Source organism: Leguminivora glycinivorella, chromosome 10, assembly GCF_023078275.1.
Source record: "Leguminivora glycinivorella isolate SPB_JAAS2020 chromosome 10, LegGlyc_1.1, whole genome shotgun sequence".
Lineage (NCBI taxonomy): Eukaryota > Metazoa > Arthropoda > Insecta > Lepidoptera > Tortricidae > Leguminivora > Leguminivora glycinivorella.
In genome coordinates, this window is record NC_062980.1 from 22,947,720 (window position 1) to 22,955,070 (window position 7,351).

Sequence of the window (7,351 nt, forward strand, 5' to 3'; positions counted from 1 at the left end):
GGCGGGGGGCCGGCGGCCGAGGCTCAGGCTCGGCGATCAGCCACGACAGCGCCAGCTGCAGGAGGCTCGGCGGCCAGCCGCGACAGCGCCAGCTGCAGAAGGCTCGACGGCGACGGAGCCGGCGCGACGGCGCACGGGCGCGGGCTTGTGGGAGCGGGGCTAAGCCGGCTCGGGCGCGGCTCGAACAAGCGGGCGCAGGCGAGTCCATGCACACAGGGTACACGCTCGATGGATCTAGAACGTTATTCACAAAAGATGTACTCGTGTAATGCTTTACTTGTCAGTTCATACCTATTATTCAGGTCTTTTAGTTTCAATTCTAATTTGTGAAATTCATCGGAGTGATGGTTCAACTCCTGTGCTGTCAGGTCAAGTTGGTATTGACAGTTTAGAAGCTCATCGCTTATGGCAGCTGTTACATTTTGATGTATTTTGAATTTGCTTAGCTTTAGATATTTTTTAATTTTATTTGACCCTTTCAACGTCACTCTGGGATCACTGCCGCCCTCTATGTGCACAGACTGTTTTAAATCTACAGGGTCTTTCATTGGGGAGCATGATGCACTGTCATGAACCACATCTAAATCAAATATATTATATTCAGCAAATATACTTAAATTGTTTTCAGCCAGAGCGAAGTTCCCGGAGCAATACTTGCAATACCATTTTGAATCCGACTCCTGCAGTTGCTGCTCGAGGTCCCGGATGCGTTGTAATGCCTGCTCATTTATCTCTTGGCATTGCTGGAACCGATCAATGACTGCCTAGAGGTCATCCCGTTGTCCTTGCAGGTCTTCATACTTGACATCTTGGTTGGCTGATTGCTGATTTTTGAGGCTTGTGTTACTTGACATCTTGGTTGGCTGATTGCTGATTTTTGAGGCTTGTGTTTGTTTCATTCTAGCCACCATCACATCCCGGTGTGTTGTAACCTTGCTAGTTTGTTCTGTAACATTATTCATCATGTGAGATATTGAAGCCTAAATGTATTGTTAAAATATATTAAATAGGGCTTATAACAGGATATAATGTGATTAACATACAAGAATATGGAACCACAGCCTTGATTTTGTTAACAAGATTTCATATAACAAACTTTGTAATTCACTTTGTTGCAAGTTACACGGGATAGCAGTGAGTAAGGTTTTATTATCTCGAGTTGGTTTAACAAAGAAAATGTAAATATGGAAGTTAAAATACTATTATGTACTTCAAATGTTTACAAACAGAAAACACAAAAATAACCTATGACAGTTACTAGTTCTAGACAAATAATCTGAAAAACTACACTTAAATATTAAGTAAGCTATACCCATCTGTAAAAAACGCTAATTAATTATAATTTTAAATCTTGAACGCTACTCCGTTGACGGTTGGCGTAGTTTTTTCGTCAATATTTGGCTTCTTAGGCTGCATGAAAACTTATGATAACACTTTCTCATTTTAATTAAAATACGATACATCACTGTAATTCCTTATATTTTACATTTTTAATATTTATAACACATTATTGAAATGATTTAACACGAAGCTTGAATTTGACGTTTAACCCGGTCGGTGTTGCCAGTCCAGGCGTTGGTATCTCCTGCGAATTGCAAAGTATGCGTTAGGGCCCGCACAGACGGGTGACTCAATTTTTTTGTCTGCGGAGATCGGTCTATGGGCTAGTATGAAAGTGCGCACACGTTGCGACGCAACCTTTTTGTCTGCGGGTTCGACGAGTGACGACAAGCCTGCGACGTAACTGTCTCATTCTCTATATGTTTCAATGCAAGTGCGCACACGGTGACAAAATAGTCGCCGGTCGGTTGTCATTTTGACAGTTATCACTCAACCGCCTGGGCGAAAGTATGTTATTATTCGAAAAAAATATAATTTTAAATGCCGATTGTTGAAGTCGACATTGATACCTGTCGTTTAATTTCAATTCTTCAGAAGTAGAGGTAAGACCGACTTTATATGACAAGAATTTAAAAGAATGGAAAACGATGCCGGGTTGTAAAATTCTAACGAGTTCATCAAAACTTTTAAACACTTATTCTGAAGTACCAAAAATGTTTTTTGGGTAGGCTCTTAATTTCATGAAAAAAGAAAAAGTTGCGTCCGTAGTATCTTCATAGTAGTCTGTGGTTGCATCGCTGTCGTTCCCGTGTGCGCACCTTTGAAATTGTCGCAAGGAGTTACGACAGAGACAAAAAAGTCGTCGAGTGACTTTGTCGCCCGTCTGCGCGGGCCCTTATAACAAATAGTTTAATGTTTTGTGAAGATTAAAGAAATATTGTTTGTTGATAACAATGATAACTATGACGGGAATAATGAAAATCCGTTAAGTAGTTTTTGATCTATATATACTCGTTTCAAAGGAACGCGCGGATTTGCACGTGATGTAAAAATTTATGGAATCACAACGGCTGCACTGATTTTAATGATTGGGATGTCTATCAGTTTTCATTGAAAAGTTTATTCATATAAAAATCAAAATCATTGAAAAAATAAAAGACGGCGGCCGAAAAATGTGAAACTTAAAAAAATCAATCTCGTGAAATTGACTAGTAAATTTTCTAAGATATGGTCACATTTTTATTTATTAAAATAAAACCTGATAATGTCATCTGCAAAATAAAACAAAAATCATTTAAATCCGTTGAGTAGTTTTTGAACTATACGCAATGCAGATGAAGCGCGCGGGTTTGAAAGACGTCTTTGCACTTGATGTGATGCATCGCGTGTGATGTATCGTGGTTTTGGCTACGCAAGACGGTTTATTTATTTTGGTCGCAGCTCACTGTATTAGTGTTTTTAGTATTTATACTAGTTTTTTAAAGGTGAGCGGGGCCCGAGGGCCCCGCGGTGTTCTTTTTGGGCTTTTGTGCTTTGCTTTTTTGTTTTTGTGCTTTGCTTTTTTGTTTTTTTGCTTTTGCTTTTTGTTTTTGAGCTATGCTTTTTAGAGTTCCGTAGTCAACTAGGAACCCTTATAGTTTCGCCATGTCTGTCTGTCCGTCCGTCCGTCCGTCCGTCCGCGGATAATCTCAGGAACCGTTAGCACTAGAAAGCTGAAATTTGGTACTAATATGTATATCAATCACGCCAACAAAGTGCAAAAATAAAAAATTGAAAAAAATGTTTTATTAGGGTACCCCCCCTACACGTAAAGTGGGGGCTGATATTTTTTTTCATTCCAACCCCAACGTGTGATATATTGTTGGATAGGTATTTAAAAATGAATAAGGGTTTACTAAGATCGTTTTTTGATAATATTAATATTTTCGGAAATAACCGCTTCTAAAGGAAAAAAAAGTGCGTCCCCCCCCCTCTAACTTTTGAACCATATCTTTAAAAAATATGAAAAAAATCACAAAAGTAGAACTTTATAAAGACTTTCTAGGAAAATTGTTTTGAACTTGATAGGTTCAGTAGTTTTTGAGAAAATACAGAAAACTACGGAACCCTACACTGAGCGTGGCCCGACACGCTCTTGGCCGGTTTTTGTTTTTTTGCTTTGCTTATTTGCTTTTTTGCTTTAGCCTTTGAGTGCTTGGGAGCACTCTCTGCCCGCAGCTCGGCCTGCGGCCTCGCGTGCTTGGGAGCTTGTAAGACACGCTCCGGGCCTTCGGCCCTCCGCGTAGTTACTGTGGGGGTTGTAGGGAAGTTGGAGCTTAAACACGACCCAATCCCGTCGTTTCGCTTCTCTAAGACACTTTTACTATTGGGTCGTGTTTAAACTCCAACTTCCCGATCCGCCGGCGAGCCGATCAGCACTTTTAAGCTTTTTCCTACCGTTACGGATCTATGGGGATTAAAAAAAAAGACCTCCATACAAATTTCAATTGGCCTTTAAAGGGCGCCATTTTGAATTTTTCAAAATTTTCTTATTGTATACTAATCTAAGGGCGGCTGTCCACCCGTGTGCAAAATTTCAGCGCGCTCAGACCGTTTTGAAATTTTTCAAAAAAAAAAACCGGCCAAGAGCGTGTCGGGCCACGCTCAGTGTAGGGTTCCGTAGTTTTCCGTATTTTTCTCAAAAACTACTGAACCTATCAAGTTCAAAACAATTTTCCTAGAAAGTCTTTATAAAGTTCTACTTTTGTGATTTTTTTCATATTTTTTAAACATATGGTTCAAAAGTTAGAGGGGGGGGGACGCACTTTTTTTTCCTTTAGGGGCGACTATTTCCGAAAATATTAATATTATCAAAAAACTATCTTAGTAAACCCTTATTCATTTTTAAATACCTATCCAACAATATATCACACGTTGGGGTTGGAATGAAAAAAAATATCAGCTCCCACTGTACATGTAGGGGGGGTACCCTAATAAAACATTTTTTTCCATTTTTTATTTTTGCACTTTGTTGGCGTGATTGATATACATATTGGTACCAAATTTCAGCTTTCTAGTGCTAACGGTTACTGAGATTATCCGCGGACGGACGGACGGACGGACGGATGGACAGACAGACATGGCGAAACTATAAGGGTTCCTAGTTGACTACGGAACCCTAAAAAAGTCGGCCATTTTGATTTTTTTTAAATGCCATGCTATGGACCTTGGATGACGGTATAACATTTGTTCGAGCACTTTTCACTTCTTTGTACCGTTACGGAGCTATGGCGATTAAAAAAAAAACTTCCATACAAATTTCAATTGGCCCTCAAAAGCCGCCATTTTGAATTTTTCAAAATTTTCTTTTTGAATATAAATCTTGGGACTACTTTCCACCCGTGTGCCAAATCTCAGCGCGCTAGGACCATTTTGAAATTAAAAAAAAAAAGTCGGCCATTTTGAATTTTTTTTAATGCAACTTTTTTCTACTCGGATACTTGTATGACATTTGGTCGAGCACCCCCCCGGCTATCTCTTACGGTTTAAAAGTTGCCATACAAAATAAAAGTGGCCAGTTTTCCCACATTTGTAGCATTTTTCAATTTTTTTTATTTCATTCGAATCAAGGCCACTTGGAGATTCTATGACCAAAATTTGAGCTCTCTACGACAAACTTGAAAAATCATCAAAAAAAAAGTCGGCCATTTTGAAAAAAAAAATGGCGGCGTCAAAAACTGCCTAGGGTCCTCTATGACATTTGGTCGAACACTCCCCGGCTAACTCCAGCCGTTTGGCCAGGCCGTCCAACATTTTTTTACCCGGAACCGGTAGACCGACGGTCTGATCTATCCGGGGTCGCAGGACCAACCTCTATACGACCACACCAAACACTGCCACCTGCGAAAACTCCTTCTGCCCATTTTTTGAAAAATGTCAGTCGGCTATAGAATACATTTCAGGAGGAGGTAGGGCATAGCGAATGATATTCCGCTTTGTGTCTCTAGAGCAGAGCCCAACTGGGGTAGTACCTCCGCCTTACAGAAGACCGCAGCCAAATAGCACTAGACCCTACTCGTAGTGTTGTGTTCCTGCCGGTGAGTAAGGCTGCCAAAGCTCAACGAGGGTGCGGTGTGCTGGTGACGGGACGACTTACGGAACTAACTTAACATCATTAGCCCTAACCTAACAGTCAAGTAATCAAGTGTATTTTTCTGCATACTATGCATTAATGACATTATAAACTTACACACAAATTTATTTATATATTCTAGCGTCTTTGTCTTTTTTAGGTGACATTTTAGCATATTTTTGGCATCAGTCAGACATCAGTCTATCTTCAAAATCGCGGTGGCAACACTGCATGTTACGCTTTACTTCAAAATTATGACATAATCTCTGTCAACCAAGTCTGTCAGTAAATAAGAACAAAGAAAACTATATGCATCCTTTTCTTTAGGGTGCTAGAGAAAAGGATCCTTCCGACATCCAATATCGGATCGGATAACGTGAAAACGGATTAAGGTTTAATATATGTAGTACAGAAAACTCACCATAAGATCTAGCTAGATGAAGACGTTGCTTTGATGATGTTGATGCATAAAACATTAGCAACGCTACTAAATTAGAAACACGTGTTTAGTTTCGGACGACACGCCTATAAGCAACCTACATAATTTGGTCGAGTTAATTTGAAATGTCAAAAACAGTGCTAAGTAATTTGACATTTCAATACTAGGTAAGTATAACCAAAGATATATATGGGATAAAATAAAATATTATATACGTATTTCTAACAACGATTCAATTAAATGGGCAGGGAATCAAATTCCTTGACTGTATAGCTGTAGGTGCCTAAATAAAGATTTTTAATACTTATGGGTACCGATAAATTTATATAAATACAGTAAAGGGCGATAAAACTTGCACATCGGTCTTTGGAAAGAGACAACGTCACATAAGTGATTGGAGAGTAGAGTAGGTAGATAGGTACCTCCCTATGGGCCTATGGGTTTTATAAACACACAACAAGTAGGCGCGAACAATTCATACTTACTTTTCTATGATTCAACTTCACATCATACTTATTTTTCTAATATTCAACTAGAAAAAAAAAAGCGAAAAACAACAACATAATTCTTTTTAAACACATTAAAAAAAAACCGGAGCTGGGTCTCGAACCTGAGATCTCAAAAATGCAAGTCAGATACTCTAACCCCTAAGCCAAAAAACGAGGTGCCGCCGGCTCAAAATATTGAATCATATTCAGATGTGGTTACTCGGCAATGTAATTAATTATTATCTCACTAGGTGGCACTTTTCAACATTGAAAACAGCGCCATCTGTAAATAACTCGAAAACTAAGAGGTACCAGCGACGATAACTCGCGTTAAGTAGGTCGCTACACGATGTACTGAGTTACCAATCTTTCTTTATTTAATTAATCTATGGTATAACCAAAGATATATATGGGATAAAATAAAATATTATATACGTATTTCTAACAACGATTCAATTAAATGGGCAGGGAATCAAATTCCTTGACTGTATAGCTGTAGGTGCCTAAATAAAGATTTTTAATACTTATGGGTACCGATAAATTTATATAAATACAGTAAAGGGCGATAAAACTTGCACATCGGTCTTTGGAAAGAGACAACGTCACATAAGTGATTGGAGAGTAGAGTAGGTAGATAGGTACCTCCCTATGGGCCTATGGGTTTTATAAACACACAACAAGTAGGCGCGAACAATTCATACTTACTTTTCTATGATTCAACTTCACATCATACTTATTTTTCTAATATTCAACTAGAAAAAAAAAAGCGAAAAACAACAACATAATTCTTTTTAAACACATTAAAAAAAAACCGGAGCTGGGTCTCGAACCTGAGATCTCAAAAATGCAAGTCAGATACTCTAACCCCTAAGCCAAAAAACGAGGTGCCGCCGGCTCAAAATATTGAATCATATTCAGATGTGGTTACTCGGCAATGTAATTAATTATTATCTCACTAGGTGGCACTTTTCA

The 7,351-nt window shown here is 38.9% G+C and overlaps 1 protein-coding gene across 1 annotated transcript in view; it reads left to right on the forward strand.

The window, feature by feature from the left end:
- The window catches only part of LOC125230309 (E3 ubiquitin-protein ligase Ubr3), a 182,319-nt gene that overhangs the window by 103,240 nt on the left and 71,728 nt on the right, over positions 1 to 7,351 (forward strand). The window lies entirely within an intron of this gene.